Raw genomic sequence first — 26,323 nt, forward strand, 5'->3', positions numbered from 1 at the left:
TTATGAAAGGCAAGCCAAGGGTGACCCAAAACTACAGGAACTGCCGGACAATGTGTAAGGTAGAATTCTATATCTTCAGAATGTAAGGCTCCTACTGTAAGCAATACTGGAGGTGTACGGTGAGTAATTATCCCATTGGAAAGCGGACCCCCATCTAACCCATGCATGGTTATACGTTTATCCAACGGTATATGTGGAATGCCTAAGGCCTTAGCCCAAGTTAAATCCATAAAGTTTCCTGCAGCTCCACTGTCGACAAAGGCCGACACCAATGAACTGAGGCTGCCAAAGGAAACCTTAACAGGGACTAATAGAGAGTCCTTTGAGGAGATAAGCTGCAGACCTAAGTGAACCCCCTCACAATTCACCTGGTCAGAGCGTTTCCCGACTTGTTCGGGCAGTTACGAGCAAAATGTCCCTTACCACCACAGTACAAACAAAGACCGGAACTTAGTCTTCTGGTTTTTTCCTCAGGAGACAGCCGGGAGAGACCCATCTGCATGGGCTCCTCGACGTCCTCTGGGAAGGTATAAACACAAGGACTAGGCCTAACAGTTGTTCCTCTTTCAGCCCTCCGCTCTCGGAGACGACAATCTATTTTTATAGCAAGCTCCATGAGTTTATCGAGAGTCTCAGGAGCGGGGTACTGGAGGAGACTGTCTTTAATAAGTTCAGATAAACCGAGGCGAAACTGACTGCGCAGGGCCGGGTCATTCCAGCCACAGTCGTTCGACCAACGGCGAAATTCGGTACAATAAACCTCCGCTAGATTTCTACCTTGTTTGAGAGCGCGCAGATGACTCTCAGCTGACGCTTCTCTATCTGGGTCATCATACAAGAGCCCTAATGACTTAAAAAAGGCGTCTACAGATAACAACGCAGGATCCTCAGCTTTTAAACCAAACGCCCAGGTCTGAGGATCCCCCTGGAGTAACGAAATAATAATCCCAACCCGCTGAGATTCAGTACCAGAGAATGTGGGCCTTAAACGAAAATATAGCTTACAAGCTTCTTTAAAATTAAAAAAATCTTTTCTGTCACCGGAAAAACGGTCGGGTAAATGCATCTTCGGTTCTGGGACCACCCTCGGGGAGGCTCGCAAAAGATCTTCCTGCGATCTCACCCGAAGAGAAAGATCCTGAACCATCTGAGTAAGTTCTTGAATTTGGTTAACTAAGAGCTGACCAGGATTTGGTCCTAACCCTGTCGGATTCATGAAGCCGATAAATTCTCACCAAGACAAAATGGGAAAAAATTAAACCCCCTTTATTTTAAGTTGTTTTTTTTTTGGGCCGGTTATAATGTTATGATTCCAGTACTCAGGTCTGGGGAGATCTTATAGCAAAGGACCTGAGTACCAGAACGTAATGCTGGGAAAGGGGGTAGGAACAGGAATAGCCCCTGGCACCCTATCTCTGTTGTCTCGCCCGTGCTGTCAGAACTCTCTTGCGAGACTATGGTTGCTTGAGCCCATGGCAGCCGCGTTTGAAGGGCGGATTACGTCTGCCCAACTCCGATGCCCCCTCAGGTCTTAATGGGAGACAAAGAGAGAACCGAGACAGGGTGATAACAAGGGGCCCTCTAACTGAACAACAAGGCCAGGGGCTAATAACTAACCTAAAACCAAGTATGCGCGGATTACCGCCAGGGAAAAGGACAACCAAAATACCCACTTGTCCACTCTCCTACACGGCACCGCCGAGTTCCGGAGAGGACTGTGGGAGCGGAAACCTCTGCAAATGCTCCAAAACCAGAATACAAAATTAAGCGGCCTAGGCCGCAGCACACAGCAGAGCCGCCACTCACGAAACCAAATGAGATCCTCAAACGACTGTTGCAGGTAAATGAGGACCAGAAGAACTCCTTGGGATGAGATGACAGACACCAAAACTCGTGAACTCTGAGGACAGGAACGACCGGACACAGCAGACCAGGAACAGATCAGCAAACATGAACAGCATGCAGGAAGCTATAACCGGCGTCTGTGTGAGGCACTGAGAAGGCTTTAAGCAGTGAATCCCCCAATCAGAGTACAGAACCTAATTACCATGAATGTCGTGCAGCTGCCTTGCTGCACGACCAGAAGACATGTGTGTCTAGTTCAGTAATCATCCCTGCAACGGGGAACGCGTCCCCGTTGCTAGGGTCCCGGCGGCTCGGCGCGCCCGGCGTCCTAGCGAACCGCGGCGCCTAACAACGTCACCATTACACAAAGTGACGGAGTGGGTTAGACGCAAACAGCGCATCACCCTCACATATGTACCTTAATGACTTTGAACTGATGTTTATTCTGATCCACCTCAAGTGATCACACTTAATTGTCTTTAATTACTGTGCACTAGAGGTCAAGCTTTGGAGTAAGGAAAACTTGCGATTTCAATAACAGCCATCCAGACCTTCAAAGTATCTTTTTCACTGCAATTTACTTTACCTTTCTATATATGTGTGTTATTTGTTTTTATGTGTGGATTAGTTTGTCTACCGGTACTAGGAACACTCCCCACAGATAGCAATTATACCCAAGAAATTATTTTTTTAAGACCAGTAATAATAACAACAGTCTGATCTAGGCTCACATCATTTACTTGCCTTAGAATAGACCTTAGAAATTCCACAATGCCACATCATTTTAAGATGTTTTGTGATTGTGTACAATAAATATACCCTCTTTTAAAACAAGTTTTGTGTGTTTATCCATAGTAGCGCTAGGAGTACACCCCCTTTTATGTATCCTAACAGTGGAATAGGTAGTGATTCCACCACTCCAAGCAGCAACCTAGGTTAAAAATCCTTATTTTTCTCACTGAGCGCAGTACCCTAACCCCCCTTTTTACTGTAAGCTACTCTTTGTATCACTGGCTTCACTTAGAGGCATGCCAGTGTCAAACAGAAAAGCCAAGGGTTGTCACAGCAAATTGTCTTACCCTGCTAGGATTCTCCTCAGAATTTGTTATTTCTAATAATGCCAGTAATATTGCAAGACCATTACAACTGGGTGAATTTGAACATGTCCCATGTTTTGCACAAACAATCAACTTGGTTATACAGCATGGCTTCAAGAACAGTTCAATTTGCTGTGCTGCCAACTAAATCAAGCGGTAGTAAAAAGGTGGAATTCCATCCCTTATATTATTCAGTGAATGGAGGAATACCAACAAATGAACTGTACCGTAGTCCAGTACAGTGGAGAATACTTTCCGTTTTATGCAAGGTACTGAAACCATCCAAAATAGTAACCTATAAAGTCAGTTTAGAACTGCCAGCTTGAGTCAGGTGATTACCTTATTTAGACTAGTAGAAATGCAGATTGATGAATTAAAGAGATTCTTCTAAGTATGCTGGACTTGTAGCTCAAGTTCTTTATTTGCTTCACCAGGACCCAAGGGTTGGTCAACATCTTGAAATCGGATCAGTACATTTTGGTGACCATACTTGATCCTAGGTTTAAGTCATATGTAATATCTTTCTTTCCAACTAACACAGATCTAAAGAGATGCAAAGAGCTCATTGTGAGCAAGTTGACAGCTCAAGTGGAACATGACAAGATGTCCCTCTTCTGTTTCTCCTGAAACTGCTGCTGCCATGAAAAAATTTAGCTTTTCCAGGAGACCGACTGGTGATGAGGATGTGCACCAGAGTGACACAACATTTTGACATCTGGTCAGGTCTCAGAGAATTGGCAATCATCAATGACACCTCTACTGTAACTTAATCTGATACGGTAACCATTCATAGAATGGTGGAGGATTATTTTAATGACAGTCCCATTGATTACTGGGAGGAAAAAAAGGCTATTCTGGAGCTCATTGTACAAACTGACTATGCTTGACTTAAGCTACCCACGCTCCAGTGTGTGCTTGGAAAGAGTTTTCAGCACAGCCGGGAACCATGTGAGTGATCGGCATAGGAGTCTACTTCCTCAAAATGTGGAAAATTGCAAGACCTTTTACTGTACATCAAAGTACAGGGACTTCTATAATGGTGGATTCCAGCGGGTATAAGTTAATATCATGTTATGATGATATTAACAACATCTTCTTCAGCCCCATAACAGAGTGCCAATGCTTCCTGTGCTTCACCCACCCCCTGGACAGCTTTCAATACTAATCAACCTAGGGGGCGGGTGGGTCTCATTACATCTCACTAGCTGCTACTCAGTGCATCTTACAGATCTTACAGCTTCTCCAAGCAGCACACAGCTCCCATGGCACTAGGAAAAGACATAGCATTTCTCCACAAACAGCACGTGAGCCATAAGCTGGGGGAGGGTTCAGTACCCAGACTGTGCGGCCACACCAGCTACACACCCCTCCTTACAGCCCTGATCCTCCTACTGTAGAGAAGAGATCATTAACAAAACAACACTGATAGTTGCTTTAAACCCATTGGTAGCTTGTTTTCTTTGGGAGCCAAATAAACCAAGCACTTCAGCCACAAAAGTGTCAGTCCCTGCCGCCCGCATTGCTTGGTTTGTTAAACTGTACATGTCTTTTTTAATATCCAAAATAAGGGTGGGTATATGGACAATTCCATCTTGCATCACTTTTCCTTTCTGCCACTGCTGTGTGGCAATAAACTGCCATATGTTTGTGCCACTGCTCTGCCTCTGGCCTATATTAAGCCCCTATCAGTCTTAATCCGGCCCTGGCAGTAATAATAACCACTATGCCAACCATAGATATTTACAGCAAATTAACATCTAGTCAAGTACCCATTGAAGCTAGTTTAATACCCATTTGTGTTTGAGTATATTTAATAAGTGGCATTTTTTTCAAAACCATTGATTGTCCTTGGTTCTGGCCACAGAAATTAAAACAGCAATCAATTTAAATGCTAAATATGCCTGGCTTTGCATACAATATTCTTACCATCCCACTGCCAGAACTGCCAACAAACGGTGGCATTATAAGAAAAAATCTGCTTTGTAAATATACCCCCTGTGGCTTGGAACTTTTGTGTTTCTACAATTTAGAATGCATAGAAGATACCCAAAGCAGACATGTAAAAAATGGGACTCATATTCTCAGCCCCCTTTTCTTTAGTTGCCAGCAGGTTTTATTACACAAATACTTTGATAATTCTCAGGGGTAAACTAAGGTACAATGCAGGAGTATAGATATAAGGAGAAAGAGACAAGTTAGACAGGCCTGTAACCTGTAAAAACATGATTTATCTATTTTCAACATTCTCACATGCAACACTACCAGTGCCAAAAAGTAATAATAAAAAGGTGTTGTAGAAGAAAAGACATGATGCGTCTGGGAGATCATTTGTCCATCTAACACCTCAAGGAGAATATCCATCCACTAAAGTAGAAAATTAACCCTTCTGCTCAGTGCTTACTTCCAGCAGAAACAGTGGGGAAAGAACATCTTCTGTCACTGATAGTAATGTGCTTGCTGACAAATTGAGTTCGGCACCCACATCAGTATCAGTTAACACAACCAGATGCAGGAGTACAGCGCCTTGAGTCCTGTTGGAGAAAGAGTGCTATATAAATACATTTATTATTATTATTATTATTATTACTACTACTACTACTACTACTATTACTACTACCACTTTCTGGCAGTTGTGGAAAAATGGATAAACTTGCAGCTAACTGTGCATCCCTAGCCCTACATTTTATGGAGGGTCTCAAAGACACACTTTTATTATAAGGAACAACAAAACCATTTATGTAGGTTAAGGGATGTCAAGTGGATATCCCATACCCCAGCCAAAAGCATGAAGCCTTGCGTATTTGGTAATTAAAATCCATTGTCCTTGTAATACATTATTCACAGTATAAATATTATCCCATGCATTTTTAATATGTTGGTTAATCAGTATAATACTTACTAACACAGTACAGCTTTAATGGAAGGTGTATAATATACTACATAAATAACATACTTTGGGACACTCCCGCTTTGGGAGGGAGTGCTGTCAATACTGTTCTGCATAATATGAATAGATGCTGTGTGATGCCCTGTAGAGTGCTAGGCACACTCCCACAGTGATGCCAATGGGGGTGTGCCATGAGATTATGCCCCTTTCACCATGTGACTCCACGCCTTCATGTGACCCCACCCCCTGTTTGGACACTTGCATCGAAGGTGCGCATATGAACCCAATTTCAGGAACACTAATGTTGGGAGGTATGAGATTCCAGTGAGCTTAAAGTCTATTATCTTGACTCATGCTTCTATTTTTTATTTTATCTTGAAAGGTTCATTCTAAGCACCAGCATATATATTTGTTAAATTCAAGTTCAGAATGCTCACGGACTCACTTTGCCCACCATACTTCGGGCAAGGTAGTAATATTACTGTTCCCAATAGTAGTCCATGTGGATAGTAGTAGTAGCCCATGGGGTCTTATGTTCTAAACTTGAGCCTATTTGTTATATCCACCTCATTTCTATGTTCACATGCATTCATGTCAATTAGCCCCATCTAGTGGTCAGCACAGAATAAGTTTAATTCTGAACTTCACAGGCTTATTTTTGTAAGCTTCTCATAACTTCTTGGTAGGGGGCACTGGAGGCATCAATCTCGGTCTCAATTGTAGTTGCCACATGGTCTTAGCTAGATATGGAATGTATTTCTCTTCCTCTCAGCACACCATTGATTATTAGGATTTTCCACCTACTGTAAGTCCATTACCATTAGATCTGCTGTCAATAGTAATCTTATTATGTGTTATGTTTGCATTGCATTATATTTGTTCTTATTGCAGTGGGTGGTGGGGACAAGGCTGCCTTGTCCCCGCTGCCTGCTCCTGACACCGGCCGAGTCCCAGCACCTGCGCACATGGGCTGACAGGTACCGGCCCTGATACATGCGCAGTAGTGGCAGTGGTACTGTGCATTCGCAAAACCCTGGCTTCTATGTACTGCATAGGCTGCAGCCCATAGAAGCCAGTTAGAGTTGAAAGGCAGGGGAGTGGCTTCTTACAGAATGCCAGCTCCCTGCTAATCACAGCCCGATCTGGCATTCCCAGAGGGAGGAAACACCTCCCAATGGTACTGCCTTACCTGCAGATGACTGGCAGGAAGGATTTTAAATAGGAACTCATAGCCAGTCACAGTTATGCCAGTTAATTTCCTCGGACTGCATCTGGCTCGCTGAGGTGGCGGATTTTACAGGGGGCATAGGTAAAAACTGCCACTAAAAATGATGCACAAACCATCTTCTGTTAACAGCATTGTTCGCTGTACTGTAGAAAATGGATGCCCTTCTCTTTTCCAGCCATGTCACAATGACTTCCTGATAAAGGAATTACCGCACTGTTCTGTCTTAGATTATCCTAGTGATAGCCACTAAGATCATTTTGGGTAACACATTCTTCCAAATAACAAAAAAGGATGGTCATGTAGCAATTTCCAATGAGGGCAAACTATTTTTCGTTATAATGTAGAATGGACTAGTAAAAGATGATGGGCTGCACCCAGGGCCGGACTGGCCATCTGGCACTTCTGGCAAATGCCAGAAGGGCCGATGGCCACGTGGGCCGCTCCAGCTGACCCCCGCTTGTGTCACTGAGACACGCTACCGCTCAGTCCGGCGGCAGTGTGTCTCAGCTGTCAGGAGAAGAGAGCGCGCCAGCGCAGCTATGTCTGGCGGCGTGTAGCGGACTTCAAACCAGCCGCCGGTTCGTGAGCCAGTCAGAGCTCACGGACCGGCAGCCAATCAGGAGCCTCCGCTGCCGGTCCGCGAGCTCTGATTGGCTCACGAACCGGCGGGTAGTTTGAAGTCCTACACGCCGGCGCCAGACATAGCCGCGCGCCACGCTCTGAGCTCTCCTCCTAACACCCTCACATCACAGCCGGAGGAGCAGCAGCGGTAAGCAGCTGCAGCACTGCTGTGGGGGCAATTGTATACCTGGCACTGTGGGGGCAATTGGCTGGCACTGTGGGGCATTTGTATACCTGGCACTGTGAGGGCAATTGTTTACCTGGCACTGTGGGGGCATTTGTATACCTGGCACTGTGTGGGCATTTGTGGATCTGGCACTGTGGGGGCATTTGTATACCTGGCACTGTGGGGCATTTGTGGATCTGGCACTGTGGGGGCATTTGTGGATCTGGCACTGTGGGGGCATTTGTATACCTGGCAATGTGGGGCATTTGTGGATCGGGCACTGTGGGGGCATTTGTATACCTGGCACTGTGGGGGCATTTGTGGATCTGGCACTGTGGGGGCATGTGTATACCTGGCACTGAGGGGCATTTGTCGATCTGGCACTGTGGGGGCATTTGTATACTTGGCATTGTGGGGCAATTGTGGATCGGGCACTGTGGGGGCATTTGTATACCTGGCACTGTGGGGGCATTTGTATACTTGGCACTGTGGGGGCATTTGTGGATCTGGCACTGTGGGGGCATTTGTATACCTGGCACTGTGGGGCATTTGTGGATCTGGCACTGTGGGGGCATTTGTATACCTGGCACTGTGGGGGCATTTGTATACCTGGCACTGTGAGGGCAATTGTGGATCTGGCACTGCACTATTGGGGGCATATGTTTGTGTATCACATCCCATTTTAATTGGCGACACCCATTTCGCACACAGTACCTCTATGGGACGCTCTCTGTCTGATTGATCGCCGCTTAGCCCCGCCGGGAGTGCACACAGACGCTCTCATTCTAGTGAATGGGGCGCGTGCGTGTCCACGCCCCTTTTCTGGAATGCGCACGCTTGGTTACAACCTTTATTTTTCCATACCCCCACTTCAACATTTCCACTTCAACCAATGGTTGTGTGTATTTTAATACAGAATGATGTACACTTGTATGTTGTTATAATATTAATTATATTTGTAAGAGCATAGACTAAGAAGTAGGAGGAGTCGGGAATAGTAAGGGGAGGAGTCAGATGCTGACACCGAGGTGGGCCTGTGTGCTTCAAAAATGCCAGGGCCTATTTTTGGTCCCTGTCCGGCCCTGGCTGCACCTCTACCCTTTAGAACATAAAGTCTACACCTACATAACAACAGAGTACAAGTACTATAATGCTTCTTTTCACTTAAAAGCAACTTTTACAGGAAGCTAGAGATGAGAGATCTTTGATACAGTCATGCAGAAACAGCTCCCATCCTTAAAGATCCCGGCAGCGCTGTCATGGCAACTACACAGCAAATCCCTCCTGTCATAATGAATGGCGTCTCGTGCCCTCCGCCGCCATTACTACAGAACCCACATGCTAAGTTCAAACAGACTTTCCCTCCAGAATCAAACATGGGCTCAGCCATGTTTGGATTCATCACGTTACAGCCTATCCATCTGTGCTCTGGACTCTGCCTGATAGCTCAGCCAATACCTGCTTCCCAGCTGGTATAAATATCCTGCATCAAGGCTGTCTAATCGTCAGTGCTTTGGTTGTCTAACCCAGTGATACATGTCTCTCCTGTTTGTGGATATTCCAGCTTTGTGCTTCCCGGTATTCCAGCTCCTGTGACCTTGCTCCACTTAAAGAGACCCCACACCAGTTACCATCCTGCGGTGCTGCCTGACTCCAGCAGTGTTCCTGCATTGCATCCTGTGATCTGCAGTGATCCATCACCGGCTTTCAGCGTTGTTCCAGAATCGCTTCCAGCTCTCAGCGGTGTTCCAGTATCACTCCCAGCTCTCATTGCTTACCAACATCACTCTCCGTGATCCACAGTGACTTCATCACCGGCTTTCAGCTTCCAGCATTGCTGCAGTATTGCTTCCAGCTTCCAGCGGTGTTCCTGAGTCACTCCTAGCTCTCAGCGGTGTTCTGTATTACTTACAGTATCGCTCTCCATCTCCTGCGGTGTTCCTGCATAGGTCCTCTTTCATTTACCACACAACATCGAACCACAGTTCACCATCGATACTCACCATTGGACTCTTCAGTGTTGAGTTCAGTACACCCTCCGTCTGCATCAGTTCCATCCAGCATCCCCGGTAATTCTTCCAAGTTCCCTACAACCTCTGTGCACTTGTTCCAACTCCAGCTTCCAAAGTGTCCCCTGCTGGGCAGTACCTGCTCATTCCCTGTGGCCTACGGACTTTCCAACTCTGGGTCTTGCAAGGACTTTGCCTCATTTTATCCTGCATAGCCACAGTATTTATTACCACTGCGCTCCCAGGAACTGTACTGTAATCTTACCCTGCACATCTACTGTTGAAGTTTGCTGAATTGCCAAGGTGTCTAACTGTGTGTTCAATAAACAGACTTTGTTTTATATATATCCGTTGTTGTGGTCATGCCTTTGGGCAAACGGTGCTTAACCTCCTGCATGACCAAGAACCCTATTCAACCTCCCCGGTTCACATACATGCCAGCCCCTGCATCTGAGGCTTCCCCAGGTCAGCCTCAGCTCTCAGTTGTGACAGTAAGCACTGACCTAATGAATCTGGCCGGAGACCAGGCCCAAGCGACTAGCCCGGTCAACAGCTTGCAGCCCACTTAGAACACCAAGTGTCTGCACTGGGTCAAGTGATCCGCTGTCTCCAGGACCTTTCCATACGGCTGGATGGGATTCAAGCAACCCTCTGTGGTTCAGGGGCGTCCAGTGTTCCTACTGCAATACCTCAGGTGGTAACCCCACTCACCATTCCCATCTCTGCACCTCGACTCCATTTGCCGACACCAGCCAAGTTCAATGGTTCCACTAAAGCCTTCGGGCTTTCCTGAATCAGTGTGAGATACACTTCAAGTTACAGCCTGGCAGTTTCCAACCGACCACACCAAGGTTGCCTACATCATCTCCCTCCACAGTGGCTCCACCCTGGATTGGGCATCACCTCTATGGGAGAAATCCAATTCCCTGCTCTCTTCATATGCAGATTTCGTGTTGATCTTCAGGCATGATGAACCAGGACGTGTGACATCTGCCTCCACTGATCTTCTCCGGCTACGTCAGGGGACATGGACAGTCGGTTAATATCTGGTACAAGATCCTAGTGTCTGAACTCTCCTGGAATGACGACGCTCTCTATGCAGCTTTCTGGCAAGGGTTATCCGAACAGATCAAGGATGAGCTTGCTACCAGAGACTTAACTTCAAAATTAGATGAGTTCATATGCCTTTGCACTATAGTTGATCTCCGATTCCGTGAAAGTGCGGCTGAGCGAAGAAGGTCCATGCTTCCTAAGACCTCTGCCATTAATCGTCCTCATCAGTCATCTCCGGCCAAAGATGAGCCTATGCAGATCAACCATTCTTGTCTGTCACCTGCAGAGCTAAGAAGACGTCTGTCTGTATTGTGCTGCTTCATCCCATGTCATCAATGCTTGTCCGAAGCATCAGGGAAACTGCAAATCCTAGCCAGTCAAGAAGAGGGCCAGCTAGGAGTAATGAACTCCTCTCCATCTTCCTGTAATTGCAATCTTCCTGTATCTCTTCAAGTGTCTCAGCGCTTCAGGAATCTCATCGCTCTTCTGGATTCTGGAGCGGCTGGGAACTTTTTGACTGCAGAATTTGTTAAAACGGTGGTCCCTACCCCCCTACCCTCTGAGAGACTTTCATTTTCTGTTTGCCTGACTGCTGTGGACGGTAGCAAAATCTCTGATGCAGTTATGAACTACATGACCCTACCTATCCGCCTGAAGGTAAGAGCTCTTCACTCTGAGCTGATCTCCTTCCTGGTTATCCCTAAGCCTACACATCCTATAGTTCTAGGCCTTCTGTGGCTTCGTCTCCACAATCCACAGATTGATTGGAAATCTACACACATCCTGCCATGGGGTCCTTCCTGTTCCGAGACCTGTCTCCAAAAAGTTCTTCCAGCTCGAACTTCTACTTCCAAATCTCCAGATGGTCCGCCTCCACAGTACCAAGAATTCACTGATGTCTTCAGCAATCCTCCGCAGATATTCTTCCTCCTCATAGAGAGTCGGACTGTCCTATTGATCTCATTCCAGGGAAGACTCCTCTGGGATGTACCTATCCTTTGTCGCTTCCAGAGACCCACACCGTGGAGGAATACATTAAAGAAAACATAGCCAAAGGTTTCATCCGGCCTTCCTCTAATCCAGCTGGTGCAGGCTTTTTCTTTGTGAAAAAGAAAGACAGTGATCTGCGACCATGTATTGATTATCATGGGCTTAACAACAACAGTGAAAAACCGGTATCCTTTGCCTCTTATCACCGAGTTATTTGATCGTGTCAGTGGAGCCACCATCTTTTCCAAGTTAGACCTGAGGGGTGCATACAATCTCATCCGTATCCGAAAGGGTGATGAGTGGAAGACCGCGTTTAACACCCGTGATGGACATTATGAGTACCTAGTCATGCCTTTCTGTTTCAGCACCGCTCCAGCAGTATTTCAACATTTTGTGAACAAAATCTTTCAAAGATATCCTCTACTGATATGTTGTGGTCTACCTCGATGATATTCTCTTCTTCACCAGTGATCTGAAGGAACATTGTTACTGGGTAAAGGAAGTCCTGTCCCGTCTTCGTGCCAATCATCTCTACTGTAAATTATAAAAGTGTGTCTTCGAGGTCAAGTCAATTCCCTTCCTGGGTTACATTGTGTCCGGTTCCGGATTAGAGATGGATCCTGAGAAACTCCAGGCTATCCGTGATTGGCCGATGCTCACGACACTCAAAGGTGTTCAAAGGTTCCTGGGTTTCACCAATTACTATAGGAGGTTCATTCGGGAATTCTCTACTATTATGGCACCAATCACCGCTCTCACACGGAAAGGTGCCAATCCCTCCAAGTGGTCGGAAGAAGCTACCCAAGCCTTCCATCTTCTTAAGCAAAAATTTGTCTCCACTCCAGTACTGAAACAGCCTGATACCAGCTTACCCTTCACCCCGGAGGTGGATGCCTCTTCAGTAGGGGTCGGCGCAGTCTTATCTCAAAGAGCCAATGATGGCCACTTACATCCCTGTGGCTTCTTCTCGCAAAAGTTCTCTCCTGCTGAACGCAACTATGACATTGGCGACCAAGAACTTCTAGCCATTAAGCATGCTCTTGAAGAATGGAGATATTTACTGGAGGGAGCCTCTCATACTATCACCATCTTGACAGACCACAAGAATCTCCTGTACCTGAAAGCCGCCCAATGCCTCAATCCTCGTCAAGCCTGGTGGGCACTCTTCTTCTCCAGGTTCGACATTAAACTCTTGTTTTGTCCAGGGTCACAGAATCGCAAGCTGATGCTCTTTCCCGCTCCCGGGAGCAGGAAAATTAGTCTGAATCCACTGGTAAGCATCCCATTATCGATCCAGTGGCATTTTCCACAGTGGGAGTGGACTCTATGCCTCCACCAGGAAAAAGCCTCGTAAAACCGTCTCTCAGAAAGAAGCTCTTGCAATGGGCACATTCTTCTCACTTCGACGGACATGCGGGTATTCAGAAAACCTACAAAATCATTTCCAGATCATACTGGTGGCTGATACTAAAGAAGGACATTACAGAATTTATTGCATCCTGACCCAAGTGTGCCCAGCACAAGGTACCATGCCAGTCACCCGCTGGACAACTGGTACCCCTGTCTATCCCTCACCGTCCATGGACCCATTTCTCAATGGACTTTATTACCGATCACCCTGAGTGTAACAAGTATAATACTATCTGGGTGGTAGTTGACCGGTTCTTCCAAGCTGGCTCAAGTCTTCATTCAAAAGATCTTCAGATTACACAGTCTTCCTGAAGAGATTATCTCCGATATAGATTTTCAGTTTTTAGCCAAATTCTGGCAAAGTCTGTGTTTGGCTCTTCAAGGCAAGTTAAACATTTCTACTGCTTATCACCCCAAAACCAATGGGCAAATCGAGAGGGTGAATCAGGACTTGGAGGCCTTCCTCCGAATTTATGTATTCTCTTCTCAAGATGACTGGGTTCATCTTCTTCCATGGGCCGGATTTTGTCACAACAACCAGTATCATTCTTCATCTTCTTCTACGCCATTCTTTGCCAACTACGGTTTCCATCCCAAAGTCCCTGAGTTTCAACCGCTTCCAGCAACATCGGTACCTGCAGCTGATCTCACCCTTCATCAGTTTTCTCAAAACTCTAAGAATATCTGGGCAGCTCTCCTAAAAGCTTCCTGGAGGTGCAAGAAAATTGCATACAAGAAGCATAAGGCAATTTCTGCCCTCAAACCAGGGGATCGTGTTTGGCTGTCCACTGAAAATCTGAGACTGAAGGTTCCAAGTATGAAGTTTGCACCTCGTTATATCGGGCCCTTCCAAATCGAACAAGTCATCAATCCTGTCGCCTATAGGCGAAAGTTGCCTCCATTCCTAAAAATCCCTAGGGCATTTCGCATCTCTCTCCTCAAGCCGGTGGTCCTAAATCAATTTCACTCTGCGCTTCCCACTGCACCCAAGGTTCAGACTCAACGTGGTGTCGAGTATGAGGTCGCCAAGATTCTGGACACACTTTCAGTATGGTCACCTCAAATACCTGATCGATTGGAAGGTCTACATGCCTGAAGAACGCTCTTGGAAGAATGCATCGGATGTCCATGCTCCCAAGTTGGTCCAGGCTTTCCACACCAGATTTACTTGTAAGCCTAAGAGGAGTCCTGGGGCCACCCCTAAAGGGGGGGGGGGGTGCTTTCACGATCCGGGTAATTAGTCACCACTTCTTACCTTCCAAGTGTCTCCTGAGACTGGACTAGTGCTCCAAGCATGGATTCCACCTGCACTGTCTGCGTGCAGCGCGCTGTACTACATTGCCTCATTCTCCCCTCCATGATCCTGGCAGAGCTGTCATGGCAACTACACAGCAAATCCCTCCTATCATAATGAATGGCATCTCCTGCCCTCCGCAGCCTCCGCCACCATTACTACAGATTCCCATATGCTAAATTCAAACAGACTTTCCCTCCAGAATCAAACATGGGTGCAGCCATGTTTGGATTCATCACATGATACCTTACAGCCTATCCGCTGCGCTCTGGACTCTGCCTGATTGCTCAGCCAATACCTGCTTCCCAGCTGGTATAAATATCCTGCATCAAGGCTGCCTAATCGTCAGTGCTTTGGTTGTCTAACCCAGTGATATATGTCTCTCCTGTTTGTGGATATTCCAGCTTTGGGCTTCCAGGTATTCCAGCTCCTGTGACCTTGCTCCACTGAAAGAGACCCCACACCAGTTACCATCCTGCGGTGCTGCCTGACTCCAGTAGTGTTCCTGCATTGCGTCCTGTGATCTGCAGTGATCCATCATCGGCTTCCAGCTTTCAGCGTTGTTCCAGAATCGCTTCTAGCTTTCAGCGGTGTTCCAGTATCAATCCCAGCTCTCATTGCTTACCAACATCGCTCTCCGTGATCCACAGTGACTTCATCACCGGCTTCCAGCTTCCAGCAATGCTCCAGTATTGCTTCCAGCAGTGTTCCTGAGTCACTCCTAGCTCTCAGCGGTGTTCTGTATTACTTCCAGTATCGCTCTCCATCTCCTGCGGTGTTCCAGCATCGATCCTCTTTCATCTACCACACAACATCGAACCACAGTTCACCATCGATACTCACCATTGGACTCTATCTTCAGCGGTGAGTTCAGTACACCTTCAGTCTGCACCGGTTCCATCCGGCATCCCCGGCAATTCTTCCAAGTTCCCTACAACCTCTGTGCACTTGTTCCAACTCCAGCTTACAAAGTGTCACCTGCTGGGCAGTACCTACTAATTTCCTGGTACAGTGGTTAGCTGTGGCCTACGGACTTTCCAACTCCGGGTTTTGCAGGGAAAGAGAGAGAGGGAGAGAGAGAGAGAGAGAGAGAGAGAGGGATGGATGGATGTGCTGTACTCACCACAGGCGCCTTTCGCTGTCCCTGCACTCCGGACGCGGCTCCGCTGCACACACAGACAGACACCTGCTGCTGCGGCTGGAGGAGGACAGCGCCAGCCGGCGCTGCTCAACTATCACCACTTGCCTTCAGACGCCGGCTCCAGGAGCGCTCCCGCCGCTGTCTTCTACACAGGGTCCCTGACATGATCGCCAGCAGGCAGCAGCAGGTGACGGACTACAGGGGGATGAAGAGAGGGGAGCAGATTACTGTCCCGCCGCCTCGTATGGATGATTGGACCAGCGGATCCAGCACTGGATCCGCTGTCCAATCATTTCTGCCTTGCTGACAGTGATGTCAGCGAGGCACTTCTATAGGTGCCGCTTTGCCTATGTTTTTCAATGGGCTTTTACAGCCCACTTCTTGGCCCCACCCCCCGCTCGATTTCCGTTTCCATTATCTACGGGAGGCACTGCTATCAGTGCCTCCCAAACCTATTTAACCCCCTAAAATTATTAGAATAAAATAAAGAACATATGTCATAAGTATCTTCTTTTTGTTCTTTTAATAATTTATCACAGGGGAGGCACTGCCTCCCCTGCCTCCCCTGACTGCACGTCCCTGGTGTATGTTGAAGTGTATGTATAGGTGTCTGTGTTTGTATGTTGCTGTATGTATAGGTGTCAGCATGTGTATGTTGGTGTGTATGTATAGGTGTCAGTGTGTGATTGTAGGTGTACCTATAAGTGACAGTTTATGAACAGTAGTCAGGGTGTGTATGCCGGTGCATGTACAGTATAAGTGTCTGCGTGGGTATGTTGGTGTATGTATTCAATATGTGTATGTAAGTGTATGTCGGTGTGTATGTATAGGTGTCAGCGTGTGTATGTCAGTGTATGTATAGGTGTCAACATGTGTATGTCAGTGTATAAATAGGTGTCAGCGTGTGTATGTCGGTGTGTCAGTGTGTGTATGCCAGTGTACGATAAGGTGTCAGTCTCTGAATAGGTGTCAGTTTGTGTATGTTGGTGTATGTATAGGTGTCAGCGTGTGTGTCAGTGTATTTATCAGCATGTGTATGTCAGTGTGTCAGCGTTAGTATTTCAGTGTATGTATAGATGTCAGCATGTATATGTCAGTGTGAATGTATAGGTGTCAACATGTGTACAGGGGGCCTAATTCAGAAGTGATCGCGGCAACGGTAGTGATCGCACTCTAAAGCCTTCTGGATAGTGCGCCTGCGTACTCAGTAAGATGTGACAGCATCTCACTGGTGTAATCGCCTCTACCTGATTGATAGGCAAAGGCGGTCGCGGGAGCGGGCATGCCAACGGCGTTCTATGGGGCATGGCCTGGACTATGTAGGCGTGTCTGGAGCATTGCTGGGGGGGACCGCAGCGGCTGCATGATGTCACACGCAACCACTGCAACCCAGAACATGGCGGGTAGCCGCCTGCCAGTGCAGCTAGGCTGTACAGGCAGGTGGGTGGTCTTCAGTATGCCGAATGTCGGGATCCCGGCGCACAGTATACCGGCGCCGGAATCCCAACACCCGCAATACCGACAGATATTCTCCCTCGTGGGGGTCCACGACCCCCCTGGAGGGAGAATAAATAGCCACCGTGCCCGCAGTGTGGCGAGTGCAGTGGGCGCCAAAGGGTCTCCTTTGCGCTCGCCATGCTGTCGGTATGCCGGCGGTCGGGCTCCCGGCGCTGGTATGCTGGTCGCCGGGAGCCCGGCCGCCGGCATACCATACTACACCCAGGCAGGGAGCTACTTGGCGGGTGCAGGGTGGACTAGCCCTGTGCTGGGCGTCTCCCCGCATGTCAGAGAATCTGATCATAGATGTGCTAATTTTAGCACATATACGATCAGCTCTGAATCACCCCCAGGGTCTGTCCAGAAAGTAATGAGACTAAATCTGGGATTTTTTTTCTATTGAGCTTTCAGATATATAGGGTTAGTAATCTTCAAAGTATGACCCTTGAGCATCGCTATACCATTGCCAGCGTGTCTGCCAAGCTTGGCACTACTCCTGGAAGGCATTAATTGGACTGTCCTTGAGTGCCCGTGCCACTTTTTCTACGATCTGAAAACGGTGTCCTTTCCGGCCGCGATTGATGCTGGGGAACAAGAAGAAGTCAGCCGGTGCCAAATCTAGACTGTAGGGTGGTTGAGGCAGTGTTGTCACGCTGTGGTTGGCAAAAAACTCTCATCACTTGCAGCGATGTGTGACTTGGTGCATTGTCGTGATGGAGGACCCAGGTAGTGGCAATCTCATTGCGAACGAGGAGGATTCTTTTTCTCAACCGATTGAGCACTCCCAACTAAAATGCACCGTTGACAATTTGGCCGGTAGGTAAAAATTCCTTTTGGACCCCATCCTTCAATTTGAAAAAGACAAGGTCATTCCGCTGCAGTTGTTCGCAGCGCAGCGATCAGGTTGGAACTGTGCATGCGCCGGTGCCGCAGTGCACCGTTGCATGCAAGACGGCCTGAGGTGGTCGCTGGGTGGGAGGGGGCCGCACGGTGGCATTTGGGTGCCGTTTTGGGGTGCGGTCCAGGTCAACACAGGTGTGGCCGGACCATGTGGGGGGCGGGCCGCAGCGGCTGCGTGACATCACATGCAGCCGCTGCGACCAGGGGCAACGACGAGCAACTCCCGGTCAGCCGCAGGAGCTACGCTGGCCGGGAGTTACTCAACAAGTACAAAAGCCTCGCCGCTATGCGATGCTTTTGTACTTGTGCGGGATGGGGGGGGGGGGCAGACATGCGGGGCGGGCTAGCCCTGTGCTAAATTTAGCACAGCTACGATCAACTCGGAATGACCCCCAATGAGCATGGATTTGGTCTTTTGATTTGCTCATTCAGCCCTTTTTGGGACGAGGTGACGATGGTGTGTGCTACTCTGTGGTTTGCATTTTGGTCTCTGGATCGTACTCAAAGATCCAAGTTTCATCACCTGTTATCACTCTGTCAAAAAAATTAGGCTCACTTTGCACACACTCCAAAAGTTTGCAGGAAATCACCACACACTTGTCTTTTTGATCATGAGTCAAAACCTTGGGAACAAATCGGGCACACACCTTTCACATCACTAACTCGTTTGTCAAGATTTCTTGCACAGAAGTTTTTGGTATTCCCAACCTTTCTGCTACCATTCTAACACTCAAACGACGGTCAGTGTTCAAAACGTTGCGCACTTTGTCCACATTTTGATCATTTCGCTTGTTGAAGTCGTCCAGAGCATGGTTCGTCCTTAATGTCTTCTCTGCACTCCTCAAAGAATGTAAACCAGCTGTAAACTTGCGCCTTGGACAAGTGTTCCTCCCTGAAGGCCTTTTGAAGCATGGCAAGCGTCTCTGTACCCGATTTCACGAGTTTAACACAAAACTTGATGGCATATCGTTGCTCGATGGTATGCTTTATCTCGAACCTCGACCTAGGTAAAAAAGGAAACTTAATTTACAGCTCAATCTGTACACTGTAAAGGCTCACAGGCAACTGTCGCTGCTGGGAATGTGTAGCTGAGACACCTCTCCACCCATCGCGCCCTACAGTGCCACCATGTGCCCGTTCTGCCTGGCATGAAAAAAATCAGTCTCATTACTTTATGGGGGTGTAGTATGTGTTGCTGGTGGTCGGGCTCCCGGAGACTAGCATACCGGCACCGGAATCCCGACCGCCGGCATACCAATAGCTGGGCGAGCACAAATGAGCCCCTTGCGGGTTAGCTGCGCTCGCCACACTGCTATGCGTGTTATCTATTCTCCCTCCAGGGGGGTTGTGGACCCCCAAGGGGGAGAAAAGTTGTCGGTATACCGGCGCCGGTATGGTCGTCGTCGGGAGCCCGGCCACCAGCAACCTGAAGACAACCCATTTTCCGGACAGACCCGGTGTATGTATAGGTGTCAGCGTATGTATGTGGCACTGTGTTACATCTGTGTCTGATATACGGTACAGTAATACGGGAGTATTATACACAATAGCAGCCCCAACAGGTCATTATTACAGACATTACACACACACATGATACATACATCACACAGTACATGATATATAGATGACATATACATACATCACACAGTACATGATACATACATGACATAAACAGACATGATACATACATCACACATTATATGATACATACATGACACACACAGTACATGAAACATACGTGATGCAAATACATGAGATGAGGCATTTGGATCCCTGGCAGTGCATTAAAGGCCATCTCCAGTGTACAGGCATAGTTGAGGTAGGCAGCGACGATCCCCAGCTTGGTTATCCTTAACCAGGCCTCCAAGAAGCGGGGGCCCCCAGCAGCAGGTCCACAGTGTCCCCTGGGCTGAGTCCAGCAGTTGAGAGTGACGCCGCAGCCCGAGAGCTCAGCCCATCCAGCAGCCGGTATTAAGTCTGGGTGGCTGTGGAGCTGCAGCTGGAAGAGACCAGGGAAGGAGAGTGACCACTGTCTTTCCAGCGTCGCATACTCTAGGAAGGCCGACACCTTGAACCGCAGTGGGATCGGACACAAAGAAACCCCCCTGCAGTTACATACTGTCCCCGGGGCAGAGGCCGGCAGGGAGATCGGCGCTGCAGCCAGGGAGCTCCACGCGTCCAGCAGCAAGTATGACCAGGCGACTGCGGTGGTACAGCTAGAAGAGACCCAGTTGGGAGAGAAGCCCCTGCCATGGCGCCCAGGGCACGAGTCCCGCCCTTGTTATGCCACTGCCAGCCAGGGCCATCGGAATGGGGGGGGGCAAGGGGGCAGCATGCCCACCCCCCCAAACTTGACAGAGGCGCTGGGGAGGGGGGAGCGCTTACCGGTGGATCACCGCGGATACTCCAGTCCCACTGGAAAGTCTGCCCCCACTTCATTCTGCCCCATGTCCTGTGGGAGGAGGCGTGCCCATGCTGAGCCTGCTGGGACATCCCTGCCTCCTCCCAGTAAAGAATCTGTGTGAAGAGCCGGCCAGGACAGGACATGGGGCAGCACGCAGCGGCGGCAGACTTTCCAAAGTGGGACTGGAGTCTCCGCCTCTCCACGGTGATCTGGCGGTAAGCACTCCCCACATGTGTGTGTGTGGTAGGTGTAATCGTTGGGGGAGCACCAAAGTTTTTTTTTTCATGCCTCCCCCATCCAGATACCGTTGTGGCATCCCTGGCCACTACCCCTTATACACGTTATGCAAGGCAGAGCCCCTTTTGCATGTTATGCCTGGCAGAGCCCCTTATACGCATTATGCCAAGTAGTGGCCTGTATACACGTTATGCCTGGCAGAGCACGATATACACATTACGCCAGGCAGAGTCCCTTATACATGTTATGTCAGACAGAGCCCCTTATACTGTGGCGCAGGGGGGTGCGACCGTAATGTGAAAGTGTGCACAGGTGCATAGTGGCTGCTGCACGTGCACACTCTGCGACTGCATTAGCATTCACTGCTGAATAGGGCCTTTTATGCCATGCAGAGCCACTTATGCCCATTATGCCAGGGAGAGCCCCATGTACCCATTATACCAGGCAGAGCCCCTTATATACATTACACTAGGCAGAACCCCTTAAACACCATATGCCAGGCAGAGCACATTGTACACATAAGGCCAGGCAGAGGGCAAAATTCAGCATTGGTCATACATGTGCGAAAAATGGCACATCTACAACCCATAACACTGACATGCGGGGGGACGCCCAGCACAGGGCAAGTCCTGGCCCCCCCCTGCAAACATGGAATGCTCTTGCATGTTTAGGGTTGCCCTCTGCCTACGCAGCCTAGCTACTAAGGCAGCTGGCAACCTGCCATGTTTAGGCTTGCAGCCGCAACTGCTCGACCCGTAAATGGTCCAGACATGCATGCATTGTCCGGACCGCAGTCCCCCTAACGCCGCAATATTCCCCCCAACAAGCCAATATGACACCCTTTCCCGCTCTGCAAACATATGCGTTAGCATATGTGAGATGCTGTCGCATCTCACAGTGTGCGCATGTACAGTGCAGCTTCTGCTCATGTGTACACTTCAAAAGGCCCCAGCATGCGAACGCATTCGTTCCTGCGTTCCATGCTGAATCGGGCCCAGAGCCCCTTATACACATTATGCTAGACAGAGCCCCTTATACCATAGGGTAGGGGGAGAGAGAGTGTGTGTACATGTGTGCGCATCTCCATCCCCCACACTCCCTCCCTGCAGCAGCTATGTCTCCCTTACATTGTTTGTGCGGCTTCAGCAGAACAGCAGCCACCTCCATGACCCGGAAGTACAGCAGTACAGGATGAGGGGAGGGCAGAGCACACACTTCTCAGCTCTGCCCTTACTGCTGCTCTGCTCAGATGGCGCCAGCCCACTCCTCCGTGGCATCCCTTAATAATACTGTGGGCTCCTAAGGTGATGTTGTGACGTCACGACACAACCACATAATTTCACTTCAGTTTGCCCAGCGAGCAGAATACTATGGATGAGGGGGGTGTTATGTGTGCAGGGATCGCGACAGCTGCCCTGTGCAATTGCAAAGTGTGGCCATCGGTAGAAAAAGCACTGTAGACCACCTTGTTTGGTACAAGTGTAATGCACAAGTACGGATGCAGGTAAGTTGGTAATTCAGTTTACAATATTAAGCAATGGCAATAAATTTCAGAAAAGAAAATAATACATTTATTTAATTGTTCTGGAACTGGTAGCCCCCGGAGTTGTTTTCTCTGCAAGTACCTGGATCCAAATGGTTCAACTGTAATACCTCCAGACAAGTGCACCAGCAATTACACAAATATTCTTTTGCACTGTGAATACTTCAATTTGCAGAGAACAGAATTCGACAACAATACTATATAAATACAATACTAATTGTTAATAGAGCTTGTCTAAAACAAGCTGTTAACCATTACTACTACACATGCAAACAATAGCGCAATACCTTTAGTCACTCTTACACTACTCGGTACTATCAATATCCCCAATAACTTTAAATCACAAAGTTCAGCTGAGTATTTTATCAGGGACGTGCAGTCAGGGGAGGCAGTGCCTCCCCTGTCATTAATGAGTAAAATGATACAAAGAAAATACTTATGACACATAAGTATCTTCTTTATTATTTTACTCATGATTAAATCAGTTTGGGAGGCACCGATCGTGGTGCCTCCTGTACCGACTGATAAAAGATATGGGAGCGGGGGGCGGGTGCGGGTGGGTCCTAACAATGGGCAGGAAAAGCCCATTGAAATTGTATGGGAAAGCGGCACCATTAGAGGTGCCGCTTTCCTACAGGGACGTGCTTTCAACCTATGAAAGCACGTCCCCTGTCAGTGAGGCCACAGTGATTGGCCAGCGGATCCGTCACTGGATCCTCTGTCAATCACTGTGTGGGCCTCAGTGGCGGCGGAGGTGCGGGCGGCGGAGGTGCGGGCGGCGGAGGTGCGGGATGCGGCGGTCCGGGCGGCAGAGGTGCTGGCGGCGGTGATGCGGACGACGGTAGCGGCGGCGGGACGCGGCATTACCTACAGTTCAGCAGAGTTTGGCAGCGGAAGCGGTACCCATTTCAAAAATGGCGCCTCAGCGTCATTTTTGAAATTCAAGATGGCCGCCGCGAGCCAATCATGGCTCGCCGCGTCATCGCCCCGCCCCCTCCGCTGACTTATATAAGTCAGCGCGAGGCAGCGGCTGTCAGTCCGACGGCGGAGAAGGAGCTGAGAAGAGCTCCTGAAGACCGAAGACGCCGGAAGTCCTGGATGGGCGGCGGCTATGCAAAAGAGCTTAGCAGCCGCCGCCCACCAGGTGAAGATGCTGGAAGTCCTGGATGGGCGGCGGCTATGCAAAAGAGCTTAGCAGCCGCCGCCCACCAGGTGAAGATGCTGGAAGTCCTGGGAAGGCGGCGGCCATGCAAAAGAGCTTACAGGCCGCCGCCTCCCAGGTGAAGACGCCGGAGGAAGACGCCAGAAGCCCTGGGGAGGTGGCGCCCCCCCAGGTGAAGACGCCAGAAGCCCTGGGAAAGGCGGCGGCCACGCAAAAGAGCTTAAAGGCCGCCGCCCCCAGGTGAAGACCCTGTTTAATAAAGTTTTTTTTTTAAAGTATGTGTTGTGTTTTATTTTTAATATTTTCTTTACAGGTGGACTACGGGTGCCAGCGGGCCCTTTATGTCTGGGCATGCTGGCACTTGTGGTTCTCCAAGTGCCAGCATGCTGGGGCAGGCTTGCTGGGACCTGTAGGTCACCTGTAAAGAACAATATTACTATTCTTTACAGGTGGACTGCAGGTGCCAGCAGGCCATTTATGTCCGGGCATGCTGGCACTTGTGGTTCTCCAAGTGCCAGCATGCTGGGGCAGGCTTGCTGGGACCTGTAGGCCACCTGTAAAGAATAGAGCATACAATGAGCCCCGCACCCACCGCCACCAGGGGTGCGGGGCATAGCACTGGGCTATCAGCCCAGTGCTGGTTATTGCTCGGGAGGGGGGACCCCATTTTCATTTTTTGGGGGCCCCACTTTCCGAGGAATGCCAACACTGGGCTGACTGGCTGGGGGGTGTATAATGGCATGGCAGGGGGACCCCACACTGAGTGTCTCCCCTGCTATGGCATTACCCCCCCCCCCAGCTGGTTCTGCCTGGTGCTGGTTTTAGCAGTGGGGGGGGGACTGCATTTTTTTTTTTGGGGGGGGGGTTAGTTTCAGTGCCTCCCCAGCCCCTGACCTCACCGCACGTCACTGTATTTTATAGATGGTGCATGTTAGGTTAGGTGTCCTGTCTCCAATAGGGATTAATGGAATTAGGCAAATGTTTCCGAGCAAATTTCCCATTTCAATAGTTGCTGCTTGTGACCAGCACAAAAGAGACACTTTCTCTAGGTTGCAGCTACTCCTCTCTCAAGTGACGTTTCCTAGCAAGATTGCAAATTAGTACATTAATTCCAACTAATCTGTTGCTGCCTTTTCTTTATAGTTCCCTGAGGATGTGAGGGTTTACAGTACTCAGGCGTTGGTTACTCTGTGGGGTATGCTGTCTAAATTCCTCAAGGGTAATAATTAATGTAGAATATCCTTTTACGGTACTCCTTGTCTCTCTCTTTACCTCATGTGCAGCTTTCCTTCACTAACTTTCTGTAATGTCAATCAAGTATGCAGGAGCATTAGTGTAAATAAAGGCTTTACTAGCTGCATCGCTGGTAAGAGTTAAATTATAGCAGGATATCTGACGGCAATACCTGCTCTTAATCCTGACTGAAAGGAAGCGCCAGTGTTCATTTACATAGTACAGAATACTGCAGGCTTGAATGCTAAAAATCAGTTCTAGGCAAATATAGCTACCTCTGAAGGGGGTACTTTATATAGTGCTATAGCCGGGTAGCGTGACATGCAGAATGCTCCAGGTGCTGTTTTGACTCCCTGTATAGCCAGTGCCTGCTGAGCTGTGATGGCTCCTACTATGTGGTGCTAAGGCAAATCGCAGTTATACCTCTCCAAGTGTCTGTGTTAGGTCTCCATGCTGTCCGTAGCTGTCAGTGTGGGATACTGGGTATCTTTCCGGACAATCTGGTCCCACGGACTATTCCTTTGTTACTGCTGCCCACCTCTTGCCTTAATTGGGGAGGCCTGGTCCACTCTGAGGCATTACCAACTGCCAGGGCTCCAGATAAAGTCTTCACCCACTGCCGCTATGGAAGCTGCTGCGATCACTCTTATTACATCTGCACCCCCAGACTTGCCTTGCATGGGGGTAAAGCCATCTCTCTGACCACCCTTGTGGTAGGAAGGTCTGCCTCCATCTCCTCCGTCACCCCCACGCCACCTCAGCACACACTTGATGGCATAGCTCTCCTCTCAAGATTACCTCAGCTCAGCTCTCACCAACCAACACTTTCTCCCAACTGTCACTGGTCTCACCACCTGACTGGTCATGTGTCCTGCTCCTGAGCTCTTGAGCAGTTGCTGGGGCTGCTGGGAGCTGCGGTGTGTCAGTTGCATGATGACATACACCTGCATTATAGCATAATGCACAATGTCAGACATACTATAATACTTCACATTGTGGTGCATTACACAAGTAGCACATATTATTTATGAAAATGTTACAGAATCATGCTATGGGGTTGTTACCCCCTATATTTTGAGTATCTTTACAGAACTTACCTCTTCGTTTGGATTGGTCCTTCTGTTATCATTGCCATTGGTTAAGGGACTACCATGTATTATCCTGCATATTTAATATCGTTTTTAGTGCCTGCGGACATGGTGAAGTGGTTAAAATGACAATTTTTCAAACTGTTATTACTAGGGTTGCCACAAGGAGTCAGTGTTGTCCAAGTAAAGAAGTTTGCCAAACTGTAAAGCGAAGCATCCTAGCAAGGGAAATAATTTATTTTACATCTCCCTGTAAGAGGTACCTATTTCTAGAACCTCTGAATTTGGAGACGGACAGCAGCTGTGTACGGTATACTACACTATAGCAAATTCTGTGGTAATAACAATGTTTTTTGTAGTTTTCCAGTGTGAAATAAAAACAACTTAAGGAGGCAGAGTGTGACGTAGAATTCCACAGAAGTATTGTTGGGTCCACTGAACAAATTGTGAAGTGGTTTAGGTAAACCGTTTGTCTTTTTCCACAGAAAATCACAATGTTTTTGTTCAAGGTTTTATAA

The 26,323-nt window shown here is 48.5% G+C and overlaps 1 long non-coding RNA gene across 1 annotated transcript; it reads right to left on the reverse strand.

Moving 5' to 3' along the window:
* Nucleotides 1–5,050: 5,050 nt before the first annotated feature.
* Nucleotides 5,051–25,630, reverse strand: LOC135046469 (uncharacterized). Its single transcript, XR_010238789.1, has 3 exons — nucleotides 25,141–25,630; nucleotides 18,786–19,141; nucleotides 5,051–5,473 (listed from the first exon to the last, which is right to left on the reverse strand). It is a non-coding gene; the product is annotated as an uncharacterized LOC135046469 (long non-coding RNA).
* Nucleotides 25,631–26,323: the final 693 nt, after the last annotated feature.

Source organism: Pseudophryne corroboree, chromosome 2 (assembly GCF_028390025.1).
Source record: "Pseudophryne corroboree isolate aPseCor3 chromosome 2, aPseCor3.hap2, whole genome shotgun sequence".
NCBI lineage: Eukaryota > Metazoa > Chordata > Amphibia > Anura > Myobatrachidae > Pseudophryne > Pseudophryne corroboree.